General features: G+C 44.2%; 1 protein-coding gene across 1 annotated transcript in view; it reads left to right on the top strand.

Moving 5' to 3' along the window:
- Positions 1-17,987, top strand: part of LOC124613469 (odorant receptor Or2-like) — a 68,036-nt gene that overhangs the window by 34,003 nt on the left and 16,046 nt on the right. The window lies entirely within an intron of this gene.

The following is a 17,987-nucleotide window of genomic DNA, read 5'->3' as shown; positions in this document are numbered from 1 at the left end:
TAACTCTGAAAAGAAACAAACAGACACATCAAAAATACTGTTCAGTCTCTAGAAATATTTCTCATTTTAATAGCACTCGGAAATATAATTTTCAAAGATGGTTTTTTAATTTTTTTAAAGAGAAATCACCTTGTTGCTTTAAAAGACTATTGAACTGATGTCCGACCACTGCCCTTCAAAACTTCCAAGTATTAAGAAAATTGATAAGCGCAGAGCAATCCATGAGGCCCTCTCGTGGAAAATATCTCTTCGAAGTGTAAACAAGAATGTCATGAAAACTAGTACAGTTTTGAAGTAGATCATTCTCCAGAAAGATACAATGCCAGATTGTACTGCTTTTAGGAACTGTAAACAGAAGCGAAGGTGGATTTCGTACGCTCTCATTTCTACGGAATGACGAAAGAAGAAATCAGTAGTCATTTGAACTAAACAGAGGCAACACAAACCACACAGGAAATTATTACTTAAATAAAAGTCAATTTTCAGTATACCACGTTTCTAAAACGGACTAAAGGTATCAGATATGTTTTCAAAGTGCCATATAGATTCATCATCCCATACAAATAGTCCTAAAAACTTATGACTGAGAATTTTTAATAGCTATGGAAGTGCAAGTATGATTTGAAACGAGAAACGTGGGGTGCATGCTGTAGATAACAGTAGAGTGGTGAGCTGTTCATGCATCACTTTGTAAAAGGTGTAGTAGTAAAAAGGTGAACTATTAGTGCAGAATTATCTATCGAGTGCACCACAGGTTTTATGTTTGAAGCGTCATTGGTATTAAAAATTCAGTCACACATTTTATCGACTATCTGTATTGCGTTAAGAATCTAGGAGAAATAATTTTATGTTTTTTAATTCGGTTTAACAATGTGGTATACTAAAAACTAATATTTATTTACATAACTTGCTTTTTCCCAGCGGCCTCGCCCACGTACGTGTTGGACACATATCTCGTCATCGCTTCCTTCCCTTTCTCTTGATACATCTCCTCTTCCCCCCCCCCCTCCATTCCCACCCCCTCTGCCCTCTCTCTCTGACCATCTATCTCTTCCTTCCCCCACTAGATCCATACTCTTCTCCCCTTTTGTCCCTCTCCATCTTTCCCTCTTCTATGCCGATCTCCTCTCATCATCCACTCTGCCCATTTCCTTCTCACACCCCCTCTCTCTGGTCATCTCTTTCGCCCCACGGTGAAGCCAAAAAGAGAGATTCGTGTCCACACTGAGCCTTCTTCCCACGAACTATTCGCGACTGGAATGGGAAAAGGGGGAAATGGCGGTGGTACACAAAGTATTCTCGACTTTCAAACACCAGACAAATGGTTCAAATGGATCTAAGCACAATGGGACTTAACATCTGAGGTCATCAGTCCCCTAGAACTTAGAACTACTTAAACCTAACTAACCTAGGGACATCACACACATCCATGACCGAGGCAGGATTCGAACCTGCGACCGTAGCGGTCACGCGGTTCCAGACTGAAGCGCCTAGAACCGCTCGGCCACAGCGGCCGGCATAAACAAATTTTCCTGGGTGTGTTTCTACATCTCAAAAATGATGTCTATTGCAGTTTCGCGGCAGTCGTATAAGAGTAGCGCCAGTAGGATACTCTGAGATGCAAATCGGGTTTCCTTTAAATACACGCTGTAATGGTCGTGACCGTAAGTTACCTTTGAGACTGGACGTGGTGAGCTGATGTTACTCAAGAATGCCTTTAAGGCGACAAAGACGCCATTATCAACACCTCACTGAATTGAAGAGGTCGTGTAACAGGGTCACGAGAAGTTGGATGTTACTTCTTCGATGGTGCAGAAATACTACTTGGCATGAACGTAGCCACTGTACACGATTGCTGGCAGCAATGGTCACGAGCATGTACGTTTGCAAGAAGACTGGGCTCGGGATAGTCACCTGGTACTATCGAGAGGGAAGGCCATCGTGTTTGGCAAGACAATAGGAGCACTGTCGTGGCTATCCCACGCAGCCTGACTGCAAATTAATACGTCTATCTGTTGATTTGACCTGTTGTGCTGCTATTCAGGAACAGCATACCGCCGGCCGGGGTGGCCGAGCGGTTCTAGGCGCTACAGTCTGGAGCTGCGCGACCACTACGGTCGCAGGTGCGAATCCTACCTCGGGCATGGATGTGTGTGATGTCCTTGATTAAGTTAGGTTTAAGTAGTTCTAAGTTCTAGGGGACTGATGACCTCAGAAGTTAAGTCCCATAGTGGTCAGAGCCATTTGAACCATTTTTGCACAGCATACCATGGGGTGTTTCCAGCAGAATAACAATCGCCCGTATACCGCTGTTGTAATCCAACACGCTCTACAGAGTGTCAAGATGTTGGTTTGGGTTGCTCGATCACCAGATCTGTCTCCATTCCAACTTCATCATCGGTGGGAAACTCCAGCGTCATCCACAATCAGCATTAACAGTCGCTTTACAGACTGAAAAATCAACAGGTATGGAACTCCGTCCCACAATTCTGGCATCCGGCACCTGTACAATACAATGCATGCATATTTGCATGCTTCCAGCAACATTTTGTCTCAATAACCTAGGTATTTCAGCGACTTTATACTTCGTTATCGGTCGTTCATACATTCCGCAGCAATTTGGACGAAATATAGCCACCATAGTTGCGTTTGGTCACTCACCCTACGCGCTAACGCTCTATGCTTTCTTAATTTAGTGTGGCGAGTAGCTGCAAGACGAGTGCTTAGGTTAGTTTTTGATGGGAACTTTTCCATCGTCATGTTTCCGTGAGTTTGCAGTTTTGCGGTGGATGATCCGAAACATCAGGGTGTCTGTATAAAGTTTTGTTTAAAACTTGGAAAAACCGCTGCTGAAAGGCAACAAATGTAGAAACAGTTAAGAATAATATTCTGTTCATTCCAGTTCTGCTCGCTTATGTTTCTAAAATCATACATAGTTATTTTAATTCCTTTCTGCTTTCTTTGCGTTTCCTATTTCCAACCGGGTCTTTTCCATGGAACTGATCAACACCAGCTTTCAAGCCATTCTGAAGACGTTTGAAAAAATGTGATATTAACTTCACTGGATTCGCTGGATTTCGCTGGATCAGTCGTGAGTATCTGTGTTGTCAGGAGTGATAGTACAATTATCGTACATTTTAAGTATCTTCTTCTAACGTTTCACCTCATCGACAGTCCTTGTGACTTGGTGCGGCAGTTTCTTCACGTTCTCTCTTGTACTGACTGAACAGAAATAGCGTCTAGTATCTTTGGTTAGTTGTACACACATCAAAGAAAGTCTTGCGCCACCTCGGTTCCGAGAGCTCCGGAACCTGTACAGAAAATTGGAGTAGAGATCAACATAAACATCATTTCCGCCCTTTTTATTGTTCATGAAAACCTCGCATTGAATGTTGTACCTCCACACAGCGAGACCTTCAGAGGTGGTGGTGCAGACTGCTGTACACATCTGTACCTCTAATACCCAGTAGCACGTCCTGTTGCACTGATGCATGTCTGTATTCGTCGTGGCATACTATCCAAAAGTTCATCAAGGCACTGTTGGTCTAGATTGTCCCACTCCTCAACGGCGATTCGGCATAGATCCCTCAGAGTAGTTGGTGGGTCACTTAGTCCATAAACAGCTCTTTTCAATCTATTCCAGGTATGTTCGATAGGGTTCATGTCTGGAGAACATATTGGCCACTCTAGTCGAGCGATGTCGTTATCCTGGAGGAAGTTATTCACAAGACGTGCACGATGGGGCCGCGGATTGTCATCCATGAAGACGCCAATATGCTGCCGATATGGTTGCACTATCGGTCGGAGGATGGCATTAACGTATTGGACAGCCGTTACGGCGCCTTCCATGACCACCAGCGAAGTACATCGACCCCACATAATGCCACCCCAAAACAGCAGGAAATCTCCACCTTGCTGCACTCGCTGGACAGTGTGTCTAAGGCGTTCATCCTGGCCGCAATACCTCCAAACACGTCTCTGACGATTGTCTGGTTGATGGCATATGCGACACTCATTGGTGAAGAGAACGTGATGCCAATCCTGAGCAGTCCATTCGGCATGTTGCTGGGCCCATCTGTGCCGCGCTGCATGGTGTCGTGGTTGCAAAGATGGACCTCGCCATCGCCATAGACGTCGGGAGAGCTATTGCGCATCACACGGCCTATTGCTCACAGTTTGAGTCATAACACGACGTCCTGTGGCTGCACGAAAAGCATTAAACACGGTGGCATTGCTGTCAGGGTTCCTCCGAGGCATAATCCGTAGGTAGCGGTCATCCACTGCAGTAGTAGCCCTTGGGCAGCCTGAGCGAGGCATGTAATTGACATTCCTGTCCTTCTGTATCTCCTCCACCAACATCGCTTTGGTTTCTCTCCGAGACGCCTGGACACTTCTCTTGTTGAGAGCCCTTCCCGGCACAAAGTAACAATGCGGATGCGATTGATCCATGGTATTGACGGTCTAGGCATGGTTGAACTACAAACAACACGAGCCGTGTACCTCATTCCTGGTGGAATGACTGGAAACGATCGGCTGTCGGACCCCCTCCGTCTAATAGGGGCTGCTCACATGCATGGTTGCTTACATCTTTGGGACCATGTCTGTGATACGATATCCACAGTCAATGTCTATCTTCAGGAGTTCTTGGAGCTGGGGTGATGCAAAACATTTTTTATGTGTGTCTATCAGGTTATTTAAAAATTAGCGTTAATCACATGGCAAGTTACACATCATTTTATACATACTGCAAAATCCCCTGTTCGTGATTTTATCTTTCAGTGCAGAAAGCTAACTGTGGGCAGCCTTACTTTTCTAAGACTTAACATATGAATTTACATGTGCGCAATCTGAGGTGGAAAAAGCCATATTATACCCTTGGTGTAGATCCTAAAGTGGGGATTTGCATAATAAATTCATGTGACTAGAAGGTACCTGAAAAAAAAAGACCGATCTGTCGTTTAAAAACTCAAGTGTATCGCGATTAATAAAATGTTTCGGGCTATTATGCCGTGGTTGAATTGATTTCAGCTTAAAAACAACGTTTCGTTCCCATCTGTGGAAGACATTTTCAGGAGAGACCGTAGCTACTGTCAGTAGCGAGCCAGGATGTGGTTCGTCAACCTGAGACTCAAATTTAATCCCACAACATCGTAATGGATAAACCGTGGCTGAAAGCTTCATGAGTGGGTAATCAGATCCTACATTCAAGACACGAACATTGAATCTGCGACAAGAAGTCGCATGAAATTTCAAAAGTGCAGAACAAAATGACCGAATTCGCCTGTGCCACTTTTGATGCTCGCCGTAAAACTTAGAGAGATTGCAGGGCACTCTCACTTCCAATTTGGTGTTATGCCGCTTCATGTTCTTAGGGAATATGATCTTTATTGCAATTTTGACTTCATACATCATGATGATGATGGGCAGTAGTTAATGCTCGTGCTTACATGCTGTAGGGAAGAAATAACAGTAAGCGTTACCTGTGTTCAAAGAAATAGGGTGCCGATTTAAACGACTGCAGTAAAAGTGCACGGTGACGGTAATCTGAGGGAAGCACGTTTTTTTTTCTGCGGAAGCTAGGGGAGACATTTCGGATGGCCCAGTTCCGCGGTCTCATTGTGCAGGCACGTTGGTTGGCGCTGGTCGGGAAGCAGCCGCGTCCAGGTAGACTGACTAGCTCCAAGAAGTCGCCGCTGCAATGGCCAGCGCATTGTAGACCAGCGATAAAGCAAATGTTGGGCCGTTGTTAGGCAGGAAGCAGACAAAACAAGCGTGAGCGTCTGCGAATTTATGAGGGACAGGGCCACCGAAGCCCAGACGTCCAGACTCTGTTACAAAACATATTTGTGAAAACACGAGGCTTTTAGCGAGTATATGACTGTTCACTGGAAACTTTGAAATGGATGCAACAGGCGAGATAATAAGGTTTTTATGGAGGGCTGTAGTTCTATCTTGGTCATTTTGTTAGCAAAAGACATGGCAAACATGTGGGAAAGAGGCCGCGGAGGTGCATATTTTTTCCTTTTTCTCCCAATTAATTTTAAAGTCTCTGATTGGTAAAATCGGTGTATGCAGAGCAAGGGCCACTCTACAGCCTCGAATACCAGGCTCCAGCTCGTGATTGGCTTGTGCTTAAGTAGGGGAAGTCTAAGATGTAAATGTGCTTTGCTACCGAGCTGAGGAGGAAGCGGACAGAAAGATAAGAACACACTCTTGTACTGGTACTTCACTAGTAAGGAACTGCAGGTCTCTACCTAAACGGCGAGACTTACGTCCTTTGCCAGTGTGCCATTTAGAGCCTGTGCCAGTTACCTTCTGAACTGTCAGAGGTACTGCTTCTAGCGTCACGCATACAATGAGTGATGTTGGTGTACTTATTTGTCTTGAGTCGGCCATCTAAACGTTTGACATATTCCGTCACGCATAGTTTTGACATGGAGTCAAATTGGTTTGGCAGACCAGCAAACGGTCCACCTGCACACTGGAATCCACAGGGGTTTCAGAGGCCCATAGGAAAGTACCTGCATTCCGAATCAACCAAAAACGAGACCGCGCACTTGCATTTTTCAGGCGCGCGCAATTAATAACAGATTGTGGCTGCCCATGACTTCAGTCGCCGAACGCATCGTGATGTGCCGCCCTAACCGTTTTCGAAAACAGGTGGAGGCTATCTACAAAGCCGGCCTGCAGAACATAAGAAAACCATTCTGCCCACAGCTCGGTGCCTCTCTACCTCCTGGCATTCTGCTAGGCGGCACAGCATTGCAAACCAGAAAGTGGCTTAACGCAGCCTGCTGGGCCACACCAGCAGTCCTTATCACGAATGGAATGCCTGGGCCTTCCAGTCGCAGCGCAAAGTGATATTTCTGGTCGCTCATCTCAGCTCCAGTCCTGTGTCTTCCCATGCACATGCAAAAAAGGAAAATTCAAAAACCAGAGAGTGCTTCTCCACATCAAAGAAGGGAAATTACGCAGGGCATCTCAAGATCAGTTACTACTGTACAAGTGCCTCTTAATGAGTATTCTCAAAACCCCTAAGAAATTTTTGCACTCTCATTCTCTAAACTATTAAACCAATATTACAATTAATGCAAACAGCATGCAAATTTGCCTGCTGCATGTCTGTACAAAAAAAGTACGTAATTTATAAATTTATAGACGTGTTATTTACATAATTGATCACATCTGCTTTAGTGTCCAACAAGGCCCAGGAGTTTCAGAATACAAATTTCGAAGGCAATCTTTAACAGTATCTCTGTCAGTTTGTCTAGGAAAACGTCATATACACTCCACAGTGAATGCATTTCGTTATCTGGTCGCCGCATGTCCCGTAGTTGGTCCGGATCCTGTTAAATGTACTCCATATTCTACACGTTTGTTTTCTGCTTGGAGAAAGTTATGAACCTGTGGTGATGTGTTATACCATTACTGTGCCCAATCTTGGCGGAGACTGAAGTTATGGTCAGCCATGCTACTAGCTTTCCTGAGAGGAGAATGTCTGGGGCGGAGTATGTTGATTTGGACAGCAGGTATGTCCTGATGAACTGGCAGCTGCTGATTTGGCACATTTCTTACACTCCTGCAAAAGGATATTCTTGCTTCTCAGGTTAGATGGTGGAATGCTGCTCAGGGCAAGAATTCAGAATATTGGAGTGGACTTAATTGCACCAGTAACAATCCGCATCCTTTTTGATTTAGTTGCGCACCTGTTAATTTCGTGTAGCTCCGTTTATCCAGTCAGGGCTACAGTACTCTGTCGCTGAGCTACTGTACTCTGTCGCTGAGTAGAGAAGGTCAAGGACAAATGATCGTAAGGTCGAAAATGCAGAACCCCATGTGACACCACATTTTTTTGCTGGGTAATATTTCTGGACCTGAGTTTAGCTGCAGTCACTATATGATGCTGTTTAAATGACAGTGTTCTGTCAGGTATGAGTGGATATTTGTTGTGGGTCAGACGATTAGCCTAGTAATACGTATCCATTTAACGGCTGCCTAGGTTATTACTCAGATGAAACCATGGGGATTCTTTACGATAATATTGTCCCGTTATACTTAGACCCTTTCTTGCTACATTTCCGGTGACCTCTGTTTGTGCTGTACTGCTGTTACATGTTATCAGCATAATCAAAACTTCGTGGACTTAGGAGTATCTGAGGTAACTGGAATGTACAAGGTAAACAATAGCGGAGCAGCGACTATGAATTGAAGTAGGCTATGGTTAAGAGTCTTCTCGTCAGTAGCCTCTTTGCCTGTTGTTACATGAAATGGTGTGTCAAGCAACATATTGTTGAGGAGTTGGGCTATTCTTCTACCCAGCTTCTACGTAGTATTACAAGGTGCAGACAGATCAATAAATACTGCATAGGTCTTCAGTTGTTTCTCGAAGTCAGCTTCCACGTAAGTTAATAATGAAAGAACTTGATCGACACAGTTACAGTTTATTCGAAATCCGGCCTGCTCAACGAGAATGTTTCCAAGTATCTAGATGCGTATTCTGTCATGCGGCAGCCTCTCAGTAATTTGTTTGTCATACTCAGAAGATAGGACGCAACTTTGACTTTCTTTTGGGTTTACGAGGTTTCGAGACACCAGAGACATTAACCTGTTTCATAAGTCGTGGAATGGATTCTGTTTGCAGAATATTTCAGAGAAGCTGGGCTGGTCATACCTTTGTACAGTTACGATAGTGCAAAAGGAATCCTGGGCGTAAGCCATCAAAACCTGGAGCTTTACCTGATCTGATATCATGTAAGGCCGTTAAATGTCTTCAGGAGTGAATGTTGATATTGGCTACGACGTGAACATCCTGTCATCGTGGTTCTCAGTTCTCAGTTATCTTCTATGGCATGAGGACGGGAGAGAGATAGTTTAGATGTTGTGATGATGTGTGCAGCAAATGTATTCTTTTTTATCGGGCTGTTATTTCATGTTATACTATTTGCAGTTCCTATATTATGTACACTAATGGCTATTAAAATTGCTACACCAAGAAGAAATGCAGATGATAAATGGGTATTCATTGGACAAATATATTATACTAGAACTGACATGTGATTACACTTTCACACAATTTGGGTGCATAGATCCTGAGAAATCAGTACCCAGAACAACCACCTCTGGCTGTAATAGCAGCCTTGATACGCCTGGGCATTGAGTCAAACAGAGCTTGGATGGCGTATACAGGTACAGCTGCCCTTGCAGCTTCAACGCGATACCACAGTTCATCAAGAGAAGTGATTGGCGTATTGTGACGAGCCAGTTGCTCGGCCACCATTGACCAGACGTTTTCAACTGGTGAGAGATCTGAAGAAAGTGCTGGCCAGGGCAGCAGTCGAACATTTTCTGTATCCAGAAAGGCCCGTACAGGACGTGCAACATGCGGTCGTGCATTATCCTGCTGAAATGTGGGGTTTAGCAGGGATCGAATGATGGGTAGAGCCACGGGTCGTCACATCTGAAATGTAACGTCCACTGTTCAAAGTGCCATCAGTGCGAACAAGAGGTGACCGAGACGTGTAAACAATGGCACCCCATACCATCACGCCGGGTGATACGCCAGTATGGCGATGACAATACACGCTTCCAATGTGCGTTCACCGCGATGTCGCCAAACACGGATGTGACCATCATGATGCTGTAAACAGAACCTGGATTCATCCGAAAAACCCAAGTTCGTCGTTGAGTACAGCATCGCAGGCGCTCCTGTCTGTGATGCAACGTCAAGGGTAACCGCAGCCATAGTGAGCTGAGAGTCCATATTTCTGCAAACGTCGTCGAACTGTTCGTGCAGATGGTTGTTGTCTTGCAAACGTCCCCATCTGTTGACTCAGGGATCGAGACGTCGCTGCACGATCCGTTATAGCCATGCGGATAAGATGCCTGTCATCTCGACTGCTAGTGAAACGAGACCATTGGGATCCAGCACAGCGTTCCGTATTACCCTCCTGAACCCACCGATTCCATATTCAGCTAACAGTCATTGGATCTCGACCAACGCTAGCAGCAATGTAGCGATACGATAAACCGCAATCGCGATAGGCTACAATCCGACCTTTATCAAAGTCGGAAACGTGATGGTACGTATTTCTGCTCCTTACACGAGGCATCACAACAACGTTTGACCAGGCAACGCCGGTCAACGGCTGTTTGTATATGAGAAATCGGTTGGAAACTTTCCTTATGTCAGCACGTTGTAGGTATCGCCACCGGCGCCAACCTTGTGTGAGTGCTCTGAAAAGCTTATTATTTGCGTATCACAGCATCTTCTTCCTGTCGGATAAATTTCGCGTCTGTAGCACGACATCTTCGTGGTGAAGCAATTTTAATGGCCAGTAGTGAAATAGGTCAAAATATTTCTGGCGGCTGGTGGCGCTTGGCGCCAAGACAATATTCATAAGATATTTTTTATTCTCTAGCTGAGAGGAAGACCGCAGGCACCATTGGCTCACACAGTTTAAGATAACCTGTTAACAAACAACGAAGACCTATATCGGCTCAGGAAAAGCAAAGAACAACCACAATTCAAAGAAACAAATGGTGGTGAAATAGATCAGCTAGGAAATCGCAATGATCGCAGCAGGCCTATACGTATCAATAATAAAATAACAGTTAAGACCTCCAAAACTGAAGTTCACATATCGAAGCTGAAGCTTGCCGGTTCTAAAGCTCTCTCACTGGTGTGCCACGTCCCAGAGCTGGCTGGCCAGGCTACGCACGGAGACGGCGCTCGATGTCAGCCATCGATTCAGATCGACCCACAGATATGCCCAGCAGACACTCGCCGGACTCTGTACCCAAAACGCATGGGCGAGTGCTCGCCTTGCTCGCCGGGCGGACCTCTCACACCGTCCCCTCGCTCCGTTACCACTCCGCAACTCGCCACCCCAAGACGCGCCCCGTCCCCCGTCAACAGTCTCGAGCAAAGATCTTAGTGGCCTCAAAGCAGGACATCACACGACATATTGAGCTAGTGGCGCCAGGAATTCGGAAGGCGACGCCAGCACGCTTTTTAATTAAAACAAACGTCATAAACACTCTACATCTTTATTCACCATGCTGCTTATTTAATGATCAACATAGATAGCCCGACGATGAACACATTTCTCACAACGAGAAACCAATTTGCTGATACTCTCATTGTATCACGGCTCAATTACAAAGGCCTAAAAATGTTTATGGTTCCTTGTAGTGGCGATTTTAGAATATGAAATAATAAAAATGGGAAGGGTGAGCTCATTTGTTTCAAAAGACAATGAGTGAAGGACAAGCTGCCTTCAAATCAAACAAATGGACAACCATCTCAAAGAAACCCCATGAATAATGATGAGTCTTGTGCTACAATCACTTTACCACTATTTGCTCCCACATAAGCAACATGTTGTTATTCAATCTGTATATTGAGCAAGCAGTGAAGGAAACAAAAGAAAAATTCGGAGTAGGTATTAAAATTCATGGAGAAGAAGTAAAAACTTTGAGGTTCGCCGATGACATTGTAATTCTGTCAGAGACAGCAAAGGACTTGGAAGAGCTGTTGAACGGAATGGACAGTGTCTTGAAAGGAGGATATAAGATGAACATCAACAAAAGCAAAACGAGGATAATGGAATGTAGTCAAATTAAATCGGGTGATGCTGAGGGGATTAGATTAGGAAATGAGACACTTAAAGTAGTAAAGGAGTTTTGCTATTTAGGGAGTAAAATAACTGATGATGGTCGAAGTAGAGAGGATATAAAATGTAGACTGGCAATGGCAAGGAAATCGTTTCTGAAGAAGAGAAATTTGTTAACATCGAGTATAGATTTAAGTGTCAGGAAGTCGTTTCTGAAAGTATTTGTATGGAGTGTAGCCATGTATGGAAGTGAAACATGGACGATAACCAGTTTGGACAAGAAGAGAATAGAAGCTTTCGAAATGTGGTGCTACAGAAGAATGCTGCAGATAAGGTGGGTAGATCACGTAACTAATGAGGAGGTATTGAATAGGATTGGGGAGAAGAGAAGTTTGTGGCACAACTTGACTAGAAGAAGGGATCGGTTGGTAGGACATGTTTTGAGGCATCAAGGGATCACAAATTTAGCATTGGAGGGCAGCGTGGAGGGTAAAAATCGTAGAAGGAGACCAAGAGATCAATACACTAAGCAGATTCAGAAGGATGTGGGTTGCAGTGGGTACTGGGAGATGAAGAAGCTTGCACAGGATAGAGTAGCATGGAGAGCTGCATCAAACCAGTCTCAGGACTGAAGACCACAACAACAACAAGCAACATGTAGTCAACAGTGAAAGATGATAAAGATTTTAAACAAGCTTATCGTTAACCCTTTAACAACTGTTGTTATGCCTACCGGGCACGAGTCTAAAATTCAGAAACGATTCTGAGGTGGTGACTTCTACAAGAAAATATGTATAGTAAACGCGTAACGCAGAAATGTGTTGTTCAACAAAAGGTACAAATGGCTCTGAGCACTATGGGACTCAACTGCTGAGGTCATCAGTCCCCTAGAACTTAGAACTACTTAAACCTAACTAACCTAAGGACATCACACACATCCATGCCGAGGCAGGATTCGAACCTGCGAGCGTAGCGGTCGCGCTGTTCCAGACTGTCCAGACTGTAGCGCCTAGAACCGCACGGCCACTCGGGCCGGTTGTTGTTCAACAAAATCATCATTAAGTACTACGCGTTCTTTACCTACCACATTTTGCTTTTCCATGTTGAGTAGTTTCACCTAACATACCAACGATAAAAGTGAGTCACAGTTCATACCACCTAACCTCTGTTTTAGTTTCTGCGTATAGAAAATGTAATCATTACAGCACATATCTTTTTTTGTCTATGATTTCGATATCGTACATAATTATTTCCAGTTGTTAACTTTCATTCATATCCCATTTGCATACCCGTCCATAAAAACGGTTTATGTTCGCGTTTTAAGTGTCAGTGGCTGCACAAAGACCTTGATTATTGGTTTTGAAACTTAATCTCAAGTGCGCATGCGAAACTTAAAAATACGGTGGCGGTCACAAAAGTGATGCTTACGCGTTTTTTATATGAAAAAGCTATTTAAATAAAATAAATGCTGTAAACATTTCTCATCTTTACTCTTCATGTCATATTTACAGCCCTTCGCCCTTGTAGCGTGTAACATGGCTGTGTGTAACTTAACTCTGTCGGCGCGTCAGAAACAGGGAGCGTCCACCCAGGAAACACGCTCTCCATTCGCATGCCAATGCCGGACCACACACGAGCGCTGCAACATCTGCAACAACATTCCGTCGCCTTAGACTGACTATCATCGTCCATCCTCCATACAATCGCGACTCGACCCCATACGGGTTTTATCTCTTTCCAAAACTTAAAGAACGGGTACGACGACTTCGCTTTGACGAAACAATGCAAGCAGAGGTGAAACCGTGGCTCCGTCAATAAAGTCAGACATTCTATAATGACAGTATCAGCAAACTGATTTCTCATTGTGAAAAATGTGCTAGTCGTCGGGATAATGTTGATCAGTGAATAAACAGACATGAACAGTGTTTGTTTTATGTAAATAGCTTTAACAGTTTACATATAGAAAATTTGAAACCATTGCTTTTCAGCACGCCCTCGTAGTAAGTACAATGATCTTGATCTTCTCAGGTGTACCCCAGCTCCAAACACCAAACTAAAAGGCGATCACAATCAGCACAGTTAACTTTCTGACCGTGTCTCGTCTTGTGCAAGTGTGGGTGTAACTCACTTACTTCGCTGCAGAAATCTGCATGTTCTGGGGTTCTTCATACAGCTGCAAGGTCACAATCTAAAGAATCAGGTTGGACACAAGTTTCAGAATTTTGAAATAAGACAATTTACAAAAGCCAAACACTTCACCTCTGAAAACTGAACCAGTACTACCGTTCAAGTGGCCCCATCCACCCTTCTTCATTTATATTACAGCAATGAATTTCTCTTGATGACATTCTTGATTTCATGCTTTTTGTGAAAATATTATTATAGTTAGGATAAACAACGAATTTCGAGATGAAAATATGGTTGACGGTTTAGGAAGCACTTTAAAAGATAATCATATCATGAATCCATCAACATTTGAACACTCAAATGTTTAAAGATAATTACAACATATTACTAGCAGGTAAGAAATACGAATTACTTTTACTCTGAGATGACAAAAGACAGAGGATAGAGATATTCACGTATACAGATGGCGGTAGTATCGCGTAAACAAGGTAGAAAAGGCAAAGCATTGGAGGTGCTGTCATTTGTGCTCAATCCCCCAATTCGCACGACGGGAATTAATAGACTTTGAATGTGGTGTGGTAGTTGAAGCTAGATACGTCGGACATCCCATTTCGGAAATCGTTAGAGGAATCAATATTCAGAGATCTACTGTGCCAAGTGTATGCCGAGTATAGCAAATTTCAGGCATTACCTCTCACCACGGACAACGCAGTGAATGACGGCCTTTACTTAACGACCGAGAGCAGTGGCATTTGCATAGAACTGTCAGTGCTAACAGACAAGCAACACTACGTGAAGTAACAGCAGAAATCAGTGTGGGAAGTACGAAGAACGTGTGGGGCGGCGAATAAGTTGTAAAAATAAAGAATTGCTGTATAAATGTTTGAATGTTGAATCAGTTTCCGGCTTTTAGAATGTTGTTAATGCTGTCTTTCGCCGTTCTCAACACTGGCTCTCTATTTACTTTTTAGCACCCAGAAAGTGATTTAACAAAACATGGAGCCAGTAATTAGAGATCCTAGTGCCCACTTCATCTGAGAATACCATTATAGCTGCAGCTTATAACTCTGAGGAATTAGGAGATTGTCCGGGATTTCTAATCAAAAACGGTTTTCCAAAATAGTTGAGTATATTCTGAAATCCACTGATAGAAAACACAAGCATCCCTACAACCTAACTAACAGAGCAGTTCAAAGTCTAATGCGCTGATGCAACTATAAATGTCCGAATTAAATGTTAAAAAGAATGCTCGCCATAATTTGATGAGAATATTTCATCAAACGCCACGCTAAATAATTGGTAGAATGTCTGTCCCGCGACGGCACGTGGAAATACGACAATACGCAAACTGAAGCTAGTTAATGAAAATCATCCCAGAATTAACACTTCACTTGAAATGATTTCATGGTTCCGCGTATCTGTAATAACTTAATACGGCACCCGAGGCTGTTTGTAGCAGTGATACCGATGCGACGCGACTCCCGACACAGATGGCGTGTTATTCAGCGTCCGGAGAGAACTGGGGCCTTGCTTCCTCGCGCAGCGTTCTTATATGTAAAGCTGCGGTGCGGACGGCTAAGGGAATGCCTGATCAAATCGGCTCTCCCGACTAGCCGCTGGGCTAATAACGCACCACTTCAAGTTACATAATAATTTATAGCTTCTTTTGCTGATGGCCGATGAAGCTCTTAATTTAAACGTGCATTCAGCACGCAGGTAAGTACTGATAATAAAATTCTGACGTGGCTAAGTTAAATATTTTGGGCGAGAGAATTAATTAAATTACACTGCACGCAGTAGATGAGCTCTGAACTGGCCCTTTTGAGATCCGCTATCGCTATAATTTTATAGGTATTCAAAAGAAACTTTTCACATCTTCATAGTCATAGCGGACCTCCAACCTATTTAAATCTAATTTATTAGCCTACTTAATCTATCTTGCTTCCTTCAGTTTTGAGATGAAAACCAGAAAATCATGAATTTCCACTAAAATCTTAATTTGTGAAATCCAAAGTACTGTTTTTATTAAATCATTATGAAAGATGAATCTAAATATAAATTTTGAAGTCTCTAGCTCTTTTCTGTTGCGCCAATGATTTTTTCAGAAAAACGTCCAAATTTCGAAAATGGCTGAAGTTATCGAACTGATATTTAACACACATTAATTTAGTATTATTCCTGACATGCTAGAAAAGTTTTAGGTCATTTGCTTGATTTTTAAGGTATTGCGCAACATTTATGACGTCAGAGCTAGTTACAGCAGACTGGCTGTCACACAATGGAAACTGATGTGAATTTACTACAGCGTGAGTAGGCTGCTTCCCTACAAACGTATCCGTTAGAACAGTGCAGTCTTTGTCCTTAATGGGCTATGGCAGCAGACGACTAACGTGTGTGTCTTTGCTAACAGCATCGCCTGCAGCAACTCTCCTGAACTCGTGAACATAGAGGTCGGAGCCTATACGAGTGGAAAACCGTGGTCTGGTCAGATGAGTCCCAATTTCAGTTGGTAAGAGCTGATCATAGAGTTCGAGTGTGGTGCAGAACCCCTTGAAGCTATGGGCCAAAGATGTCAACAAGGCACTGTGCAAGCTTGTGGTGGCTTTATAATGGTATGGTCTGTGTTTACATGGAATGGACTGGGTCCTCTGGTCCAACTGAACTGATAATTGATTGTAAATGTTTATGTTCGGGTACTTTGAGACCATTTGCATTCATGGACTTAATGTTCCCAAACAACAATGTCATAGGATCACAGCTGTTCGTGATTGGTTTGAAGAACATTCCAGACAATTCGAGTGAATGATTTAGCCACCCAGATTGCATGACATGAATCCAGTAGACAATTTATGGGACATAATCGAGAGGTCAGTTCTTGTAAAAAAAAACCGCACCAGAAACACTTTCCCCTTTATGAACGGCTGTAGATACTGCATGGCTCAATATTCCTGAAGGCCACTTCGAACAACTTGTTAAGCCCATTCCACATCGAGTTGTTGCACTATCCCAGCGCAGAGGAGGTCCTATACGATATTAGGAGGATCCCATGACTTTTGTGACCTCACTGTATGTTACTGTAAAGAAAATGGTACTGACATATTCTCCGATATTTTACAATTACTTTTTTACTGCGCTGAGGTTTTTACTTAGAAAGGTCGTTAAATCCCAATTTCCAGTTTGTTTATGTCCTGACAATGATGAAACGTTTTATAATCAGATGACTTCACGAATATTTCATCATTTTTATTGCTTAATAGGTTAAATACAAATTCTGAGAAGAAAAGGTGTTCTGTGTGGTGTCTGTTGTGAATTGGCAGGAGCCAATTCACGGAGTTTGGAGGAAGCCGAAAAGCAAGCGTTTAAGCTCACGCAGACTGGCGTGAGGTCTGGAACAATTAAAGGAGTTGAGTCTGATAAATAAAGAACGTAGTTGATTGAATACTTAACTTTAATCCATAATTGGAGAACATCGCTCTTGTTGATACATTAATAACAATCTCAATATAAACTGGCAATGGCGCCTTGCTAGGTCGTAGCAAAAGACGTAGCTGAAGGCTATGCTAACTATCGTCTCGGCAAATGAGAGCGTATTTGTCAGTGAACCATCTCTGGCAAAGTCTGCTGTACAACTGGGGCGAGTGCTAGGACGCCTCTCTCTAGACCTGCCGTGTGGCGGCGCTCGGTCTGCAATCACTGACAGTGGCGACACGCGGGTCCGACGTACACTAGCGGACCGCTGCCGATTTAAAGGCTACCACCTAGCAAGTGTGGTGTCTGGCGGTGACACCACATTCCTCCCCCGAAAATGGGCGAACGGTTGAGTTATAAGGCTTCCGCCCGCCGTGGGGAGGACCGCATGTTGGCGTATGCGACGAGGTGGGGAGCCTAACAACAGGCGAGGCTGTGCCACCCGCACCCGGCCAACATGCGGTGTGTGCGCCCGTAAAGAGACAGGAGGGGCCGTAGGGTCGACCTCCATCGCGTCGGGGCACCCGACGGGCGAAGACGACATCTGGTCCGGAGCGGGCAAGAGTTCCATGTCGGAGGACAGCTGGTCACGGGAAGCGATAGGCGGCGCGTGACCCAGGGAGGCGCTTGGCGGCTGCAGCGAAGCGTCCACGGCGGACGTCGCCGGCGGGAGAACAGGCGGCGGCGGCGGCGGCGCGTCGCCATGGGGCAAAATGGAAGGCAGCGTCGGTAACACCTGGGGATGAGGCGAGCCAGTAGATGGGTCCCCAGGGCGCTGAC

The sequence above is a fragment of the Schistocerca americana genome, chromosome 4 (assembly GCF_021461395.2).
Source record: "Schistocerca americana isolate TAMUIC-IGC-003095 chromosome 4, iqSchAmer2.1, whole genome shotgun sequence".
Lineage (NCBI taxonomy): Eukaryota > Metazoa > Arthropoda > Insecta > Orthoptera > Acrididae > Schistocerca > Schistocerca americana.
This window is presented reverse-complemented; position numbering and strand designations above follow the sequence as displayed.